Below are 19458 nucleotides of genomic sequence, written 5' to 3'. Positions count from 1 at the left end.
TGGGAATGCCGGGAGCTTGATTTAATCCAATGAGGACAGAACCATCTTTTGTCTGAGATGTTCATAAAAGGGCCATGATGTGTGGGAACAGCTGGCCCATGAAGGATAGCCAAACAGCTGTATGCACTGTTTTATTGACATTGCTCTCAACAAGACAGGATTTAGAGAAAAACAATAGGTGACGCACAACACCACTTAATTCTCAGAAGGATTTTCTAGGATAAAAGACGTGTGACTGGGTTTCCAGTACACGCTTTGGACTATCTTGTTGCATCTGTGGTCCTCTGCTGGGTAGCCTGTTTCAACATCTTCCAAACAAATGCAGTTTCCATTGTAGACATGTCTTATCCATTTTTTTTGGAAGCCCAAACAATGCAAATGCCAACTCATCTTGCAGAAATAATCTTTATGGGTGAGACAGTGGGTATGGTCTAATTAAGTATTAAGTGCCAAAGATAGAAAAAGTAGGTCAGGGGAACACTTGCCCTGCTTAACGTCATAATTGACGTTCTGGAGAAAACAATGGATGTGATGTCCAGTGTCTTCTCGACAACGTACCAGAAGACAGGAAATCAGTAAAAATCATGGTGGAAGATGCATGACTAGTTTCTAGATAACGTTGGAGAGGGGAGTTCTAACCCCGAGTTCGGAAGTCCAGCTTTCTAGCTTCCTCACTGCCCAGTGATCATCTCGTGGTTATTAACCTCTGTTTTCCTCTACTCCCCCCCACACAGGAGTTTGAAATTGAACTGGGAGAGTTCTAAGATGTCAGCCAGCTATAAACAGCTCTATAACGCCCTTTGTCTAACCCTTAGTTTTAGAAATTAGCTCACGAACTGCTTGATTCATACTCGGTGGTCTGTGCTTCTTGAAATACCTCCACTCTCCCTTGCATAGACTATCTTTGTACTATGAAGATGCATGGATTAGTTTTAAATTAAAGGGGGGGGGGGTCACAGTTTTTTATTCATTGTTGTAAAATACACATCACATAAAATTTGCCATGTGTACCATTTTTAAGTGCACAGTTCAGTGGTGTGAAGTCCATTCACAGAGTTGTAAGCCATCACCACCATCGGTCTACGGAACCACTCATCCTGAGAAACTAAAACTCTGTCTCCATGAAACACTAACTCCCGACCCACCTCCCCCAGCCCCTGGGCAACCGCCATCTACTTTCTGTCTCTGAATTTAAGTCCTGTAGGTGCCTCATATACGTGCAGTCATCCAAATGTGTCCTTTTGTGAATGTCTTATTACATACACTCTAGGATAATGTCCTCAGGGTTAGCAGAGGGAGTATTTTTAAAGCTTGTTTCATAAGACATACAATTATAGAATAAAATAACCCCGGTTTCGGAACCTTTACAACAAGCTTGGGTAGAATTTATTTTTCTAAGAGCCAATGATGTGCTCCTACTTGTACAAAGGTGAACAACATAATTAAAATGCATGTATTCCCTCTTTCAAATGGTGTCCACTTCCTATAAAAAGATGGGGGCAGGTTTCATAGTTTAGTCTGGGGATTTAATTAGAAACTTAGTACTGAGAGAGAATGTCTTCCAATTAAAAAAAAGTAGGGCACAGGATAATAACGAATAAAAATGATTTAAAAGTCCATTGGAAACACACCCTGACATCTGTACAACGTGATAATAGTGACTTCTTAGTGTTTATGGGCAATTGTTTTCGATAATAGCCAAATATGCTCAATCCAGACCAACAATGTAACATGCTTTTAATATCGGCTATCTTCTTAAATGGTTGTCCTGTTTTTGTCATTATGTAATAGGAAAAGCTTTCTTCGGCACGCTGTTTAAGACAAATAGGAAACAGCTACCGCTTTCCAACATCGTGAAGAAACATTCTTTCCCACGTGTTTTTTACCTCTTCTAGTTTCATAGCTTTTTAGCTGATTATCGATTTTAAAGGAACAGTAATGAGTGTCACACTCGAAATACCAGGAAAGTATTATCTGCGAAGGTAATGCATCCCGTGGTTCTTTACCTGCAGGAATAACGGGTTTGCTTTGCCTACATGAGGCAGGGAGGACTCCCACTTAAGTGTGAAAGGGACTGATGGGCAATCAACCATGTCACCTGATTTCAATTACAGCTCGTTCAGCAGTTCAGTAACCTCCGATGAGGTATGTGGCTTTTCTGCATAACGTGAAATCAGGCCCTTGGGTGGACCAGAAATCTTCAGATGAAATTGTAGCTGAAACTGCAGTCCATTAAATTACAATTTTTTGAAAAAATGGAAATTGAGCATCCATAGAACAACCAGAAAGCATGACTGTCATTCACGGCCTCCCCTCTGCACTCCTGGTGAGCTTAGTAGGACCCTGGGTTGGGTTGAGGGGTATCATCAGAACATAACTTGAAAAACACTGGGTTAGGTAGTTTTTAAAGCACAACCCAGCTCGGATGAAAGACATAAAAAAGAGCAATTATTTTAAAATAATGTAAAAATTAGTTTGAATGCACAGATGATGAATATTTCTAAAAATGAAAGATACCATCCACAAAAAGCCAACAATGTGTGAAGACTCTTTGGAACACATTTGACCCCAAATGTTTATAGTTAACACCAAGAATATAAGAATGGATTATATTATAATACATTCACACATATCCATTTATATATGTAAATGGAGAATTTAAGACTGTATAAGAGTACACGCACAAATTCACACTAATCAATAAAAAGGGGGAAAACCCACACAAAATAGGCAAGAAAACAGATAGCACTTAGAACAAAAAACAAAACGCTGAATGTCCAAAAACACATGAGGAGTTGCCTTTTAATCATGGACGGGAAAATTGGAGTTCAAACATCTAGGAAACTCTCTTAAATGGGCAAAACATTGAGTCTGACAGGATCAAGTAATGAGTAGACACGAAGCAAAAAGGGATCCCCTTGCACTATGGGAGGGAGTTTGAACCAATGCAACCCCTTTTGGAACCTTCTGGAAGCCTCAGTAGAGAGAAGATGTACTCAGTCTTTCTGGCCAGCTCTGCTCCATAGATACTTCTCTATATATGCACACAATTATGTATATGATATAAAAGGATGTTTCATAGTAGCATAGATCAATGAATAGATTATTAATTAATATGCTAATTACAATTCTCGTTAATATATTAACTAATAATATTGAACACACCATTGTTTGGAGTGTCTTATGTAAGGTAGCTTTCTAAATACACTACATTTTATTAACTTCACAACGTAATCTTCACAACAGCCATGAGCTAGAAGGTCTTATTATTTTACAGGGTCCTGATGCTCAGAGAAGCAGATTGCCTAAGGCCTCCAGACAAGCAAGACGTGGCCAGTCGGTGCACGGATTGGATTCCAGGCAGTCTGGAGGTCATTTCCCAATGAGCATGCCCTCTTGGAAGTTGCCATTGGTTTCCACTTTTCCCCAAGTGCATGATGGTACCTTAAGAGGATATGAATATCCACAGAAATCTGCCGTGTTGCATGTGCACCGCCGGGCCATGAAAAGGAGATGAAGGATGCTCCGTAGATTGTGCTTGTCTTGTTAGGGACACAGTGCTGCAAAGGAAAAGTTTGGGTGCATCTAAGTTAATCCCCAAAGAGAGTCACTAAATAGCCTTGGACTCTTGCTTAAGTAGCTCCTGTCTGGAACGTTCCTTACATGTGGAATATTCTAAGTGTCATTATTGCCATCATCATCCATTACTACGTTCGTCGTCATCTGCAAGTAATGGAAAACGTTTCGCGAGCTCTCAAAGGGCTGTTGTGCTCATTTCAGAACGCCCTGTACTCTTAATGCATTTCTCAACGATGGTTCCAAGTTGCGTTGGGGAACAGGGGTCTGGAATTCAGAAAGACGGTAACCCACTGCAGCCTCTTCTTTAGGTGGAGGCGTCTCTGCCATTTTTTAGACACCGATACATCCAGCTCAAGTTACCAAGCCATCACTTCAGTTACTGAAAACAAATGAAACATCAGTTACTGAAAACAAATGAAACAATGTCCTTTCTAAGATAACCATTGCACATACAAAGTCACCTCTGATTTTTGTAGGTGTGAATACAAAATGGAAACACGAGACCCTACGGTGGATGCGTTCAGACCTTGAGACTGACGAAGCAGTGTCACGCTAAAAGAAATGAATTCGTTGTGATTTTAAAGGAGACTCTGCTTGTCTTAAATGGGAAGTTGGCAACCCAAAGGGAGTAGAATGGCTATATGTGTGTGAGGAATTGTTAGAAAGAGGGAGAGCCTTTGGTTGGGTTACTTAGAAGCAAAACCTGACACGAGGATTTGGGTGCAACTGATTCATTGACAGGGGAAAAAAAGCATCAAGGAAAATGTGGGAGTGGGCTATAAGGAAAGGGAAGACATGGGAAAGAACCAGCCTCTGGGGAAATCTAAGCTTGGTCTCATACCATAGTCCTGGGGGTGGCTTTCCAGGCATGGCAGCTGCTTGTGATCCAAGGGCAATGCTCTGGAGAGGAGACGGCTGTAAACTGTCAGTAGCACCAATTTGACAATGGAAAGATACGTGGATTGGGCCCAGGGAGAGGTCTTGGGCAGGGTACCAACAAAGCATCCATCACACCTATTAACTCCCGCAAGAAGAAATCTCTTCAAGCATTCATTTAAGATAATATTCCTCGTCATGCTGTGACTTTTAAGAGGGGCGACTCAGAAACTTTAACGTGTTAAATTCTGATTAGGTAATGGCTTAGTACACTGGCCGTAATTGTACAGATTTAAGGTCACAGTTTCTAAATCTTTCACTCATATGCCAAGTGTAAGGTAAGGCTTTGTAAATAAGAGGTTTTCTTTTTTAAAACAAGATTTATTGGTATGACTTCAAAATCTGTGGTTCGTTTCGTACACACATTTCTCTGCCTTATAAATTGTCCTACTTAGCTAGAGCTGTCGTTTAGAATAATGATTTCTCAATGAGAACTTGAACTGGATTTATTAGCAGGTTTTATAAATCAAGTGCAAAGTATATAGTTTAAAATTCTAAAAGCACAGATTTGTGTATCCTTGCAATAAATCATGGGAGTAATATCCACAAAGTCCTATATTTTGTTGCTAATCTGGTCAATTGCTGGGTAAATACCTCATGTCTTTTAATCCATTTCATATTCATAATTAGAAGTCATTATTTTAGTAAATACCTGTCAGTTTATGGGTATCCTAAATGCATGTGTTTGGATGAGTTTGGAAGTCTGCCTGCATATTAAGTTGTAAGGATCACTAATTCTAACACCATGACAATGAATGAAAAATGTACAATAATATTGAATCCCATACGTAAAGGGTAAGGCAGAATTTAAACTAACTCAGTTTCCATTCTCAAAAAGGCACCATTCAATAATAATTACCACGCGGCAGTCATTCAACTTTATAACTGGATGTTTTATAATGAGCTTACACTTTCATGCCTACTTCTTTATTATAGTCCGACACTAGAAAATAGGCAGGGTACATAGAATTCTTCTTTTCAAACGAGTTGACGAAACCACGGCTCGATGCATTCATGACCCGGTTTCCTTGAGATACGCTGGAGATGGACCCGAATGATGATTTCACGTGGGAAACGCTCCCTGTGGCAACTTTGATCTCCCTGTTCACAGTTTTCCTGCATGAGAACCATGCGAAAGATTACAACTCTGAAATTTCATTCCTTTCTGCCTTCGTCCATCATCAAAGAAGGGGACACCATTTCAACAACCCGCCATCAGCACGGACCACGTTTTCGGCCGTTCCTGCGACTTTTCTCTCAACATTCTGTGCATTACCAGTCGTCAGAGGACATTGGCTGGGATTTGTTCATTATAGTTTCACAGCTGTGCTCACTCAGGAACCCCATTAGCCCAGCAACTGGGGAGCTGCCTCAGTAGCTGTCAGAGAGTCATAAAAAAAAGAAATATGGATTTAATTTTCAAGAAGGGATTAAATACTTTGTTAATATTATTAAACATTAAAGCAACACTTTACAGTTTTAATCAGTGATTAATGCCATTACAGAAAAGCCTCATGCAAGGGGACTGTCAAGGAAAACGGGTTGAGCAGTCTATATAAATGACTGACTAACCATGTAAAATGTTAGTTCTGGAGTTGCTGGAGTTATACGTTAGTTCCGTTAAAATGTATTTCTCCATATACAGCCACACTCATCATGAAAAACAATGTTTCTTGCATTCTGGTTCTGGATAAGATGGTATATTAGTCTGCTTGAGTTGCCATAACAAACAAAGTACCACTGATTTGGTAGCTTAAAAACAGAACTTTATTCACTTCAGGGATGCTATAGATGCCTGATCACTGCACTGTACACCTGAAGCTGAATAATAATGAATGTCAACTACAATTATATATGTATTCACAAGAAGTGGACTACAGCACAAGGAATAAAGACAGTGGAAATGTATTGGCTGTATGCGATGTCAGAGGGGTAGTAGATTAGGGGAAGGGGGTTATCACTGTGTGAGGGATATAAATGATAAATGTCTAACTATTACATTGTTTTGTACACATAATAAAAAAAAGACAAAACCAAACAAGCAGAACTTTATTTTAGCACATCCCTGGAGGCTGGAGTTTGAGACCCAGGTGTCCCAGGGCTGGTCCCCCTGAGGCCTCTCTCCTGGGTGTGTGGACGGCCGTCTGCTCCCCGTGTCCTCACACAGCCGTCTCTCTGTGTGTGTCTGTGTCCTCATCTCCTCTTCTTATAAGGACACAGCCCTATTGGATCAGGGCCCACCCTAGTGACCTCATGTCACCTTAGTCCCCTCTTTACAGACCCATCTCCAAGTACAGCCTCATTGTGAGGTCCTGGGGGTCAGGGCTTCAACACATGAATTTTGAGGACGTACAACTCAGTCTATTACTAACAATACATCGTACCCTGGTTCTCCCACCAAATGCAGCTACACAACCTGGACTGCATGCATGGCGTGCTGTTTGTAAACTCTGAAGATGAAATGGCCGTTCCACAACTACTTGAACAGACAACTTCCACCACCAGAAGCTGGCGAGGTTGTGGGGCAAAAGGAACTCTCATGCCTGCTGGTGAGAACGCACAAGTGTATGGCCACTTTGGAAGCCAGTTTGTCAGTTCCTTACAGAATTAAACACATGCTTTCCATGCGACCTGGTAATCCTTCTCTTTGATGTTCGTCCAGGGAGGTTGAAAATGTACGTCCACGCGGATGTTTATAGCCGCTTGATTCACCAAAACCACATTTGCTGATAACGTCATCAATCCCACCTGAAAAGATATTAGGTCCAGGAAGCTCTCCGTAGCAGACGAAAGTTAGAGTTTTCTTTGAAGTGAAAGGCTCACTTTGTTCATTTTTTGAATTGCCGCCGCCATTCTTTCAAGTGCATTTGTCTTTCCAGGAAAACAGCAGCTACGTCAGTTTCCCACTCAAGCAACTGCACATGGGCTTTTGTACAAATAGCCACTGTACCTCTGTCTGCAGAAATGCTTCACGCGCATTCTGCATTTCATCACGCAGCTTGTCAGCAAGGCTTCTACTGAGCGGTTGAGACGTCATACAAGGTTTCGTTGTGTCGTGAAAGTCATTCTTGAGTGAAGCTGCCTTTTCCCACCTGTGTCCCTGAGAATGTGTGACACCGAATGACACAATGACTAGTGGTCTACGTTAATGCCACCGCTTTCTCTTGTTCTGAGGCACCAGTAGTTTGTGTCACTGTGATTTTGCACCTTAAGTACAAATGTCAATTGTGAGAAAAAGGCACCCAGCATTATGTTTCCAAAATTGTCTTCATCTCCTGTGTTGAGCATCCTTGTAGGCTCTCGGGAACCCCAAAGTTTTGAAAAGCACTCTGATAATTGTTCCTCTAATACATACATTGTAACTGTGGGCAGCAATTGCTTTGATTTGAAGACATTTTGATCAAACAGCTATTGTGATTATAAATGATTTCTGGACCCCATTTAGTCCCAAGTACATGCCGGCCCCACTGGTTTCTCAACTTACTAAGAACATAATTTTGCCCAAGAGGTGTGCTTCATTCAAGTCTGTATTCATATCAAGACTACAAAACAAATAATTTCATCTTCCATGTGGAAAGAAACACTCAAAGTAAGTCTTTCAAAAGGTCTACTTTTATTCCATGAATTGGTAGGAGAAAAATGAGCCATTTTATAAGTTATAGATATTCTATTCCAGTCATTTGATGATGCAAATGTAAAACAGATGTCATTCATTGGTTTGGAAGTTGACGTTTTTCTACTGAAAGAGCTAACATCCCAACAGCCTTCATTGCTAATACCTACACAAGAAAATGTGGACTTAAAAAGAATAATTTCAAATAGGCATTGCTCTAAATCAGGGGTGTCCAAACTGCGGCCCGCAATCCATTTTTTATTGGCCCGTAGGGCCAACTGTGGTCCGCAATCCATTTTTTATTGGCCCGTAGCAAATTCCAAAAATATATTTAGTTTACTTAAATAAACCAAGTGAGGCAATACATACTTCACCTTGAATGAGTGGCCCGGCTGTTTGTGTATTTTACCACTTATGGCCCTTGGTAAAAAACGTTGAAAAAAGTTTGGACACCCCTGTTCTAACTGAAAGGTCGTGCTTCCCAAAATGGCATGCAAGATCATTTCCTGCGACTCCATGTGTTAAATTATTGTCTGTGGTCATGGGCTTGCTACTAATTTTTGAAATAAAATGCTACTGATTTTTGAAATAAAGCATGTTACTTCTCCAGATTTGCATCTTCTGCTTTTCACCATGACTTGTGAATATCGCAACAGCATTTGTGCTGAACTACAAAAGTTGACAGACTTTTCAAGGCAGGTTGCATTTCCTCTTCAGCTTTCTCAAGAAATGGAAGCTGAACTCTTAGTGTTTGATTAAGCATTCTCTCTCTCTCTCTCTCTCTCTCTCTCTCTCTCTCTCTCTCTCTCTCTCTCAGCTCAATCTTGCCAAAAGGGTTGGTCGCAAATCCCATGTTTCCTCTAATGCAAACATAAATAATTGTAGATTTATACTACAACATTAAAATAACTCTACTACGATAAGATAGTCAAACAACTATTTATATGCACTGAGGCAGGACTAAGCGTTTTTTTCTTCAGTACACATTTACCATACACCTAACCAATAATGTCCTATTGCTACACTGACCCTTGCCCTGACGCCATCATATATATTTGGGTAGTGGCACCAGCTATGACTCAACTGACTGCTTCATCAAATGGCTGGTACAACTGGCCACTACCATCCGAGACCAGAAAGAATCAGCGGTACCAGTTTCTTCTGCCCCAACACAATTTGCATTGTCAGTGAGCACCCTACATACTGCCCGGGAAGGGTGGTGGTCCTTACTTTGTACCTGGAAACGGTTGGGGAGAGAAATTATGCTGCTCGTGTGTCACATGTAACCACACATTTAAGCCACAACTCTTAAGACCAGCTCTCATTACATATACCACCAGACATTATCACAGCAGGTTCTGGAACTTCTGATTGGCTCTCTACTCAACCTGTCTTGGCTTGTTTTAGTGCCACTATGAGCAACAGCATAGTTAACTAAAAATTTAAAAAAATAATAATAATCTCTGATGAATGCTACATTGAAAAAATGCTGAGGCTGCAGGAGAAACCATGTAAGTTTTGGCTGTGAAAGAAGAGTCCCATAAAAGCCAAAAAGAGTGGTTACAAAATTTAAAAAAAAAACAAAAAAAGATCAGGAAAAAAAAAAGATCTCGAATTATCTAGAAGGTCATGGAATACCCAAGATCAACAGTGCTTACATTTGGGGGGAATGGATGATAATCCTGATTTGAGGATTTGTTGAATGTTACTAGCAGCTTTCTCCAGGAGAACGCACCTGTTCTCAACATTTTGCCCAGAATTTCAGAGTTTAAGGATACCCCGAATCCTATCTATCTATAGATTCCTCAGAATACTAACCCTTCCATGATGATTATGGGATTTCATTGTTATTACGTTACTGTTATTATAATATGTTAGTGTCATGACTGTCATTTAGTGGGCAGGAGCCAGGAAGGATAAAATCATCAGTAGTGTACACAAGATGGAAACAAAACAGAATAAAACAAACAAGCAACTAAAAAAGAGTTATACCATTTCCCACACAACTTTGAAAAGTTCCCTGAGGTACCCATTTATACGTCAAAACTCTCAATAATTATCTGAATCTAGACCCAAACTCCATTTTATATCTAAACTCAAGGAGTTTTGTTTTGTTTACGCACAGTTTTAATAGACCCCGAATTTTCCAGGAACAGAGCTGCCAAGCAATTAGAGGGAAATTTGTGATTCATTTGTTTGGAAATTTACCAAGAGTTGTTAAAAATGTCAGAAAAATTCCAACACTGGTGCTGAGTATTCAAGCCACTCACTGGCACAAGCAATTCACCCCCTGAAGCTTTGGACCACTTCACTGTGTCGTGTGGTGAAAATACATATATATTATTGCATGTTGCTTTCCATTTATTTATTCTTTGTATTCAGTTAGGAAATGAGCATTGTTATTACTAGTAATTTGTGTATAGGTATGTTATGGCCTAATGGGTAAGAAAACTGGATTTATATTTTATCCTTTATCAGATATATGGTCTCAGGTAGAGAAACGGTGCCTCAGTTTCTGCTTATGCAGAATAGCAATGAAAACTACTTACTAACAGAGCATTTGAGAATTAAGTGAGTCATTGTTTTGAGTGTAAAGTGTTTGTGCCTCACACCTAATAGACACTGTATAAAGTTAGCTGTCATTACCGTGATCGTTAGTTGTTGATATACCTGTGTGAGAACAATGGGCATATTTTAAATACTTCACATAAAAATGATATATGAAAAATATATAAAATATTATTATATGGTTAGGAATTTGCATCTCTTAACGTTTAGAACAAGTGTTCCAGACATGTATGTAAGTCCATGTTGAGCGGTTTCAAGAAAATTGCCTTCTGGTGAGAAATTTAATTTTTAGATCTACCATGAAAAAGATGGGCCTGTTTTACTCCCCTTTCCTGAAATTGGTTCTGTTCTGGACACCACTGAAATGTTTCCCAACCCTACAGAAATCCTTATTATACCTATAACATTAGATAAATTAATCATTTTTGTATTTCACTCAGGACATGAGACTCTGTTTCCTGTTCGCTCATGTTTACTAAGTGTCGATTTCAAGGATTGTTATTTAGCGATGTCTTTTGCATCCAACGTTTGCTCCAATGAAAGCGACTCTGTGGAGTCGCACCCACTGCAAACAGTGGCCATGCCCCCTGACTTCATGGAGCCTTTGGTTACCATGTCTGCTTACCGCACATCCCACTGGGATTGCAAGCTCGCCCATCAACGACCCCTCCTAACTAACTGTTTTCTCCCTCTGTGCTCTCCTAGGGGCCCCGATGCATGCAACCCCACAGAATCGGTGATATTTCTGCATGCTGTTGCTGCCGAGGCTGTCTTGCTGTGAAGGATGATGGTGTCTGCTGTAAAAGTCTGCAACGGTAAGACCAAAGACATTCTGAGAAATGGCATACATTTAATAACTTCTTGTACTACAAGTCAGATCATGCATTGTTTTCTTGGCGTTTTTAAGGAGGAGAACGAGGGAACGATAGTAGTTATGTATATCTACCTTCCTGAAGGAATATAGATTGCTTACCTTCTCTTCATTTTCTGGTTCTCCGTAGCAGTTGGCTTATTTGCTCCTCATACTCTTCAAATTTATCTCTGCTAGAATCCATAACTTGCAATACAGGATGTGGACTATTCTTATTTCGTGATCTTTACAGTATGTGGATTCACAGTCTTTCCATATCAGACAAAGGGAAATAGTAATTCTTATCAGAAAGGAAAAAAATCCCACTGTAGTTACGACCCAAACTCTCATCCAATGCGGTCTGAACAATTAACTTAATGAGGATAAATTGAGCAGGTAATTCACCCATCTTCTAGATTTCTAAAACACCAGGAACGTGTGTACTCTGCTTATTTGGACATTTCCTTGGCTAGTACCAAACGTCGGTCAAGTTTAGCTTCAATGTTATAGCATCGGATTGTGTTGAGGACACAGCACAAAAATGTCCTTACAGCTGCAGTTCCATTAAGTGTGAGGACAGTGTGGTAAATGTTGACCACTCCACCTTTTCACATCACTTTATTAAAACCCATCGAAGCGAACAAAAAAATCCAGCGTCATGTTCCAGCAATCTTTGCTTCCCCTAACGAGTCAATGGACTTTAGTTTTGAATGGGAAGTCAGATGTGGCGCCTCTTTTAATTCATGTATAGACAATATTATTTATTCTCCTATAATTCTGATTTCTATCGATACATGTTTTTATGTTTTATATGTGCTGTAACAGGTATAAGAAGTGACATCGATCATTGATGCTATTATTTTCACAGCACCCCCTTCAATCTCCTCTGTAGTGTCTTTCTTGATGCTGGAGGTGTGTTCCCTAAGTTTGGGTGTGCCTGTCTCTCTGCTGGTGATGCTCCAATGCAGACAGTGCCTAGGAGTTCTTCTCACTTCCTTCCAACCTCAGGCAAAGCCATGAGTATCCCCCTGGGGGTTCTGTTATGAGCCCCCCCGCCACATCCATGTTGGCTTGAGACCATTTTAAAGAAGTCGGTGCCTAAGATGGCAGCCTCTACTCAGCCTCCCTCCCTGCCCCTTACCTCCAGGAGCAGAAGCTGAGGAGATGGCAGAGTTTCCATCTGAACGAGAGACACACACTGCCTTTGTCAGCAGGAAAGGGAGGTAGCCAAGAACCCACAAATACAAGGTTTAACAAGTTTGCGAACTCATCCTAGAAAAAGTGCTACATGCCTCACTGCTGAATATCACTACGGTCACCTTCTAAGGACTCCCCTTGGGAAGCTGTGCACCAACGCCAGCACCTAGTCCACCCTTCAAAGCAATTCTGGAACTCTTTTTCTGGAATGGCCATCAGAGCTGTCGTATTACCCAGAGCTGTCCTGAATGTCATCCAAATGTCTTCCTTTCCATATTTCCTTTATCTTTGGGTAAAGAAGGAAGTCACTGGGGGCCAGATCAGGTGAGTAGGGAGGGTGTTCCAATCCAGTTATTTGTTTCCTGGCTAAAAACTCCCTCACAGACAGTGCCGTGTGAACTGGTGCATTGTCGTGATGCAAGGGCCATGAATTGGAGAAAAGTTCAGGTCGTCTAACTTTTTCACGCAGCCTTTTCAGTACTTCCAAATAGTAAACTTAGTTACCTGTTTCTCCAGTTGGTACAAATGCATAATCAATAATCCCTCTGATATAAAAAAAGTTTAGCAACATCGTTGCAACAAATTTATGAACTTAATTGTCAGACCTTGAACATCCACAAGAAAAACTGTGAGCCTTAAAATCAGCTAATTCCGGAGAGCAAAAAAATCTATATAACGGTACCTGACAAGTAAAGACATCCGACCACCTTATTTCTCCTCCCTCCCTGTAGACCCAGCACAAAACAAAGAAATGCATCAAGAATCAGAAGAGGAGAAAGGACACAAAATAGAAATACCATCACCCCCCTGTAGTTCACTTGGCCCTATCCTTTAGTCTTCAGCAAGGTCCAGGGGGAAAAGAGACGTTTTGAATTCAAGTCAAGTTTCTTGGTAGTTTTCTTTTTTGGTTGATTTTTGTCTGTAACTGAATATTTAAACTACTGACTCAAAAGGGGATTGTGTCACCAAAACCAGTGAAGAGGAGATACTGCCCTCACTGAAGGTGTTCAAAGGGGCAGAAAGCGTGACATCAGGATGGATTCTGGTTGTGTGTCACGAGTCCTAGCTGGAGACACCTCAGTCATACGCTCCATGGGATATTCGTCAACCTCTGACTAAAGCTACAGATGATGCTGAGAAACCAAGATAAATAAAACATGGTGCAGGGCCGGCCCGGTGGCTCAGGTGGTTAGAGCTGCGTGCTCCTAACTCCAAAGGCTGCCGGTTCGATTCCCACATGGGCCAGTGGGCTCTCAACCACAAGGTTGCCAGTTCAATTCCTTGACTCCCGCAAGGGATGGTGGGCTGCGCCCCCTGCAACTAACAACGGCAACTGGACCTGGAGCTGAGCTGCACCCTCCACAACTAAGATTGAAAGGACAACAACTTGACTTGGAAAAATTCCTGGAAGTACACACTGTTCCCCAATAAAGTCCTGTTCCCCTTCCCCCCTCCAAAAAAAAAAACAACAAAACATGGTGCAGCTACGGGATGAGCTCACGGTCTTAGAGGAAAGTACAGATAGAGAGACCTTGGAGCATGGAGAGTGCTTTCCCCCTCCATTCTGCGTGTCAGGTGCTGGGTCTGCCATAAACTCAGTTTTCTCCAGTCCTAGCAGGCAGTGTCCTAAGTACGATAATTGAAAGAATGATGCCGTGCTCTCCGTTCTTGGAAAAAAAGATGATTAAATGAACATTCGATTATGGTTACTTAAAATAGACCATCCTCAAAGCGTTCCTAATGTGGCTGTTCTAGAAAGTCTGCTGAACATTGTGCCAGCCATTGTGGGTCATTTTCTAAAATCTTTGTTGCAGTTAAAACTAATCAAGGAAGCAGCACAAAAGCCCCTAAAACAGTGAACAATAAAAATCTGAGTGTATTTACTTGTTACTTCAAAGCAATTACCATACATACTTTGGGGTTTTATTAGGATCAGAACTACCTTGATTAGTGAAAAAGCCTCATGAACAAGGTGGGACTTGCCGAATGATTAAGATTTACCCCAAAGTAAGGAGGAAGAGAAGTCATTCCACAGGAGAAAAGGCTAAAATGAGCAAAGGCACTGAGAGTTAGAGGATGTGTTTTGAGAGACCTTGCTTAAATCAGACTCATGGAAGTAGAGTTTGCTCGTTGGGGAATAGTCAACATGAGTCTGTACAAATAGAAAAGTACAAAACTAGAAGAAACGCTAGAAATCCTGCAAGTTAGATCTATAATCGAACCATGGAAGAGCATAGTAAGGCTCAGAGCCTTACTATGAACTGAGATGTAAATAACACACTTAAATAAAATTAAACTCATACGAGTCATTGCCAATAGACAGAAATATGGGAGAGTCTCCAGTCACTGAAGTTACTTGAGAGGTTGCTGGCATCATGTAGTCAACAAGGTGAGCAGGAAAAGCAAAGGCAGGATGAACGGAAAGGAAGATGGGCAGGGTTTTTGTGTAATTTTTATTAAATTTGTTGGGGTGACATTGGTTATAAAATTGCATAGGTTTCAGGTGTACAATTCTGTATTACATCATCTATAAATCCCATTGTGTGTTCACCACCCAGAGTCAGTTCTCCTTCCATCACCATATATTTGATCCCCCTTACCCTCATCTCCCACCCCCCACCCCCCGCCCCCCTTACCCTCTGGTAACCACTAAACTATTGTCTGTGTCTATGAGTTTTTGTTTGTCATTTGTATGTCTTGTTCTTTTGTGTTTTTGGTTTATATACCACATATCAGTGAAAGCATATGGTTCTCTGCTTTTTCTGTCTGACTTATTTCGCTCAGCATTACACTCTCAAGATCCATCCATGGTGTCACAAATGTTCCTATATCATCTTTTCTTACCGCCGAATAGTATTCCATTGTGTACATATACCACAACTTCTTTATTCATTCATCTATTGAAGGACATTTTGGTTGTTTCCATGTCTTGTCCACCGTAAACAAAGCTGCAATGAACATTGGAGCACACGTCTTTATGGATAAATGTTTTCAGATATTTTGGGTAGATACCCAGGAGAGGGATTGCTGGGTCATATGGTAATTCTATTTGTAATTTTTGAGGAACCTCCACACTGCCTTCCATAACGGCTGCACCAGTCTGCATTCCCACCAACAGTGTATGAGGGTTCCTTTTTCTCCACAGCCTCTCCAACACTTGTTACTATTTGTCTTGTTGATGATAGCCATTCTGACTGGACTGAGGTGATATCTCATTGTGGTTTTGATTTGCATTTCTCTGATGATTAGTGATGTTGAGTATTTTTTCATATATCTATTGGCTATCTGTATATCCTTTTGGAGATGTCTAGTCAGGTCCTCTGCCCATTGTTTAATTGGATTGTTTTGTTGTTGTTGTGAGTTGTATGATTTCTTTATATATTTTGGATATTAGCCCCTGATCGGAGGCACTGTTTACAAATATCTTCTCCCATTCAGTTGGTGGCCTCTTTGTTTTGTTGATGGTTTCTTTTGCTGTGCAGAAGCTTTTTAGTTTGGTATAGTCCCATTCATTTAGTTTTGCTTTTACTTCCCTTGCCTTTGAGGTCAAATTCATAAAATCCTCTTTGAACTTGGCTAGACTCACTGAGGAAAAAAGAGAAAAGACACAAACAAAATCAGAAATGAAAGGGGAGAAGTTATGACGGGTACCACAGAAATAAAAAGGATCATCCAAGAATACTATGCAGAACTATATGCCACCAAATTCAATAACCTACAGGAAATGGACAAGTTCTTAGAAATATGTAACCTTCCTAGATTGAATCACGAAGAACTGGAAAATTTAAATAGACTGATCAACAGTAAGGAAATGGAATCAGTCATCCAAAACCTTTCCAAAAGCAAAAGTCCAGGACAAGATGGCTTCACTAGTGAATTCCACTGAGCATTCAAAAATGATTTAATACCTGTTGTACTCAAACTCTTGCCAAAAATTGAAGAAGAGGCAGTACATTCTAATTCATTTTATGAAGCCAACATCACACTGATACCAAAACGTGGTAAGGACAACACACACACACACACACACACACACACACACACACACACAGAAAGAAAAAAGAAAAATAGCTATGTCTGTCTGTCTATCTATCTATCTATCTATCTATCTATCTATCTATCTATCTAGAGAGAAAGCCAAAAATTATATACACATTTTAAGAAAGGAAAGAACTATTAAAATTGTAATAATATATAGCAATAAAAAAGATGAATACAAGTCACATTTGACTTCTGCAATTACAAGAGGTGCTCAAAGTGGTTCCCATCAGCGTCCAGACACTTCTGGTGATGGTGACCTACTGCTTGAGCAATATTGACCAAAGTGTCCACTTGTGTACATTTTAAGAGATGTTACCTATGTATTACCTTTCGGAGTTGAATTGAATTACATAGCAATGTGTACTATGATGTTCGCTCAAAAGATGGCGTTAATCAAATGAATGCTGACGTTATTCATTGTATTACCATTTTCATAGTTTTTCCCTTCTTAAAATGTATCTACATTTTTTTGGCACCCTCTGTATATATCCACCTGCTAATACAAGGAAATAATGAAACAATGTAGCCTTTTGATCTGGAATCCAGGTTGGAAAATGTCTCCCCTAAGAATTTGCACAGAACCATTGTTGCAAAGTTTCGGGGATTCGACTTTGTATTAGCTGCGTGATTTAAGAAGACCCAAGACAATGAATGATTCCCTTTAAATTCTCTGGTGTTGGTAGCACACAAAATGCTTGGCATATAGAAGGAGGTTCTTCCTTGGAACAATGCACCTTCAAAATGAGCAGAAGTATTCTCATAGAGAAAGCGTACGTAAATGTAAATACACAAACTCAAATCCAAAACACGCAGGGCAACAAGCCTCTAACAACAAGAGTTAGCAAACAGCAAGTTAGATCTTTAAGGAATAAATATTCACACCACATCCATCACGCCATCCGTAATACACTGTAACAACCACCTTCATCCCATCCCCAATAAACTATATCAGCTTCCTTCATCCTTTGCACGTAAGATATTGACACCAACATCCCTTATTATGTCCCCCATTAGTATATCAACTTCTTCCGTTATCTTATTCTAAAAAGCTGTTTTCACCCATTTTCATCATCCTATGCTATACTCACTCAACTCTTCATACCACCCTCTATCGTTTTATCCCCAGTAAACGATTTCTCCTGGGAATAACTCTATGTGTAGGGGAGCTGTACCTTCTGAGACCACGTGCCATCCTACAAGCTCATTGCATTCATCACCTCCCTACCTTGATCCAACCGTAGTTACTCGCGACTCCAAGTTTGGCCATGTCAGAGATGAGCTCTTTATGTAGCTATTCCCAACAGGCCAGGGAAAGCCATGGTCCTGGTGCAATGATTGGAACAAAGGGACCTCCAGAGCCTTGAGTGGAGATGTGGACCTTGGATGAGAACCTACCCCATGCAGCAGTGATACACGCCACTACACAGGACCTCTGGTGCTTCACCTTTGCAGTTGTGCAAAGACTCTTGCTTACGTGAACCAATCACTCTGCACAATGTAGGAATTTAGATCAGACGTCACTAATGTTGGGTTTCCGTTCTGAATGCATCATCTCTGAGTTTGTCATGATCCTTTTGTATGTACTTATGTTCTCCAAGCATTGTCGCCCCTTCCAGAAATGAGTCCTACCTGACATGGAAGAAATGAATGTTTTATTTGTCATAAAACTATCCACTTCTATTGTAAAATACATTGACGACTCTGTGTGTCTGTGTGTGTGTGTGTGTGTTTTACATGCGCCATACTTTTCATCAATGTCAGTCATGACTTCTTGCTTCCCTAAACTTTCCAGAACAATCAATACTTACCCAACAGCTGCCTAATAATGTTTACTTTTTCAATTTTATACTGAATCAGAAGTACATCAGTCTTCAGTTACCGTATTATCCTTCTCAGGGAGAAATTGGTGAAAAAGCAGTTGAGTATTCTTGAGTTCGTTGATTTCAGAGCTTGACATACTCGTAAATTGTGGCTTGTGGTTCTTTAACATCCAAAGAACCTTGAAATCATATTGTTTTTTATTGTTTGGCATACGTTTTAGATTTGAGACTACTATCAGGTGATGTGTAAGGTTGGTGTTTAAGTGCTGATGGAGTTTTGAATCCGTAGCTCTCACAAAACTTGCTGAAGGTAGTAAGAGGCAATGCATAGCCTAGTTTCATTGGGTTTTAAGGGTAATGCAATCTGTTTGGGTAAAGGAAATGCAAAGTAAATTCCCTAGAGAGGGAAATCCACTACTCAACATATTTCTGGCGGTGATGGAACAATTGATTGAAACAATAGCATTTTGGAGGTGGGCACCATTCAAACACTCTTGGAGGGATCCTGATACTCATAAAGGGAGACTTTGGATGTGCCCACTTCGTTTTAGGCAAACTACTTATTGACATATACGTTTCCATGGCTTGAGATTCTCCATGGAAAAATTATTCAAGCAGAACAGATATTCTCAAAAAGTGACAATTTATAGGTAAAATAGAAACGAATCTGAGGATCGGGGAGGTTTCTGACTCCAGAATGTTCAAAGAAAACCTGCAGATTGTCTGACAAGCCCTCAGGGGGAAATACAAACCTAGAGTCACACACTGGAAGTTGAGTGTCAAGAAAACTCAGCTTCAGAATAAGTTAGCCCTTAAAAAAATGCCAGGTACAACAGAAAACATTTATAACTTTA

At 40.4% G+C, this 19458-nt stretch overlaps 1 protein-coding gene across 3 annotated transcripts in view; it reads left to right on the top strand.

Annotated features, from left to right (window-relative positions):
- Nucleotides 1-19458, top strand: part of PUDP (pseudouridine 5'-phosphatase) — a 495490-nt gene that overhangs the window by 413443 nt on the left and 62589 nt on the right. For all 3 annotated transcript variants that reach the window (XR_012493489.2, XR_012493490.2, XR_012493488.2), the window contains one exon: nt 11402-11511. The gene's annotated coding sequence lies outside the window, so the exon portion shown is untranslated. The remainder of the gene's footprint in view (nt 1-11401; nt 11512-19458) is intronic.

The sequence above is a fragment of the Rhinolophus sinicus genome, chromosome 18, assembly GCF_057876585.1.
Source record: "Rhinolophus sinicus isolate RSI-liver-muscle chromosome 18, RSI-T2T, whole genome shotgun sequence".
In the NCBI taxonomy this organism is placed as follows: domain Eukaryota; kingdom Metazoa; phylum Chordata; class Mammalia; order Chiroptera; family Rhinolophidae; genus Rhinolophus; species Rhinolophus sinicus.
The sequence above is the reverse complement of the archived record's forward strand: the minus strand, read 5'-3'. Positions and strand labels throughout refer to the sequence as shown.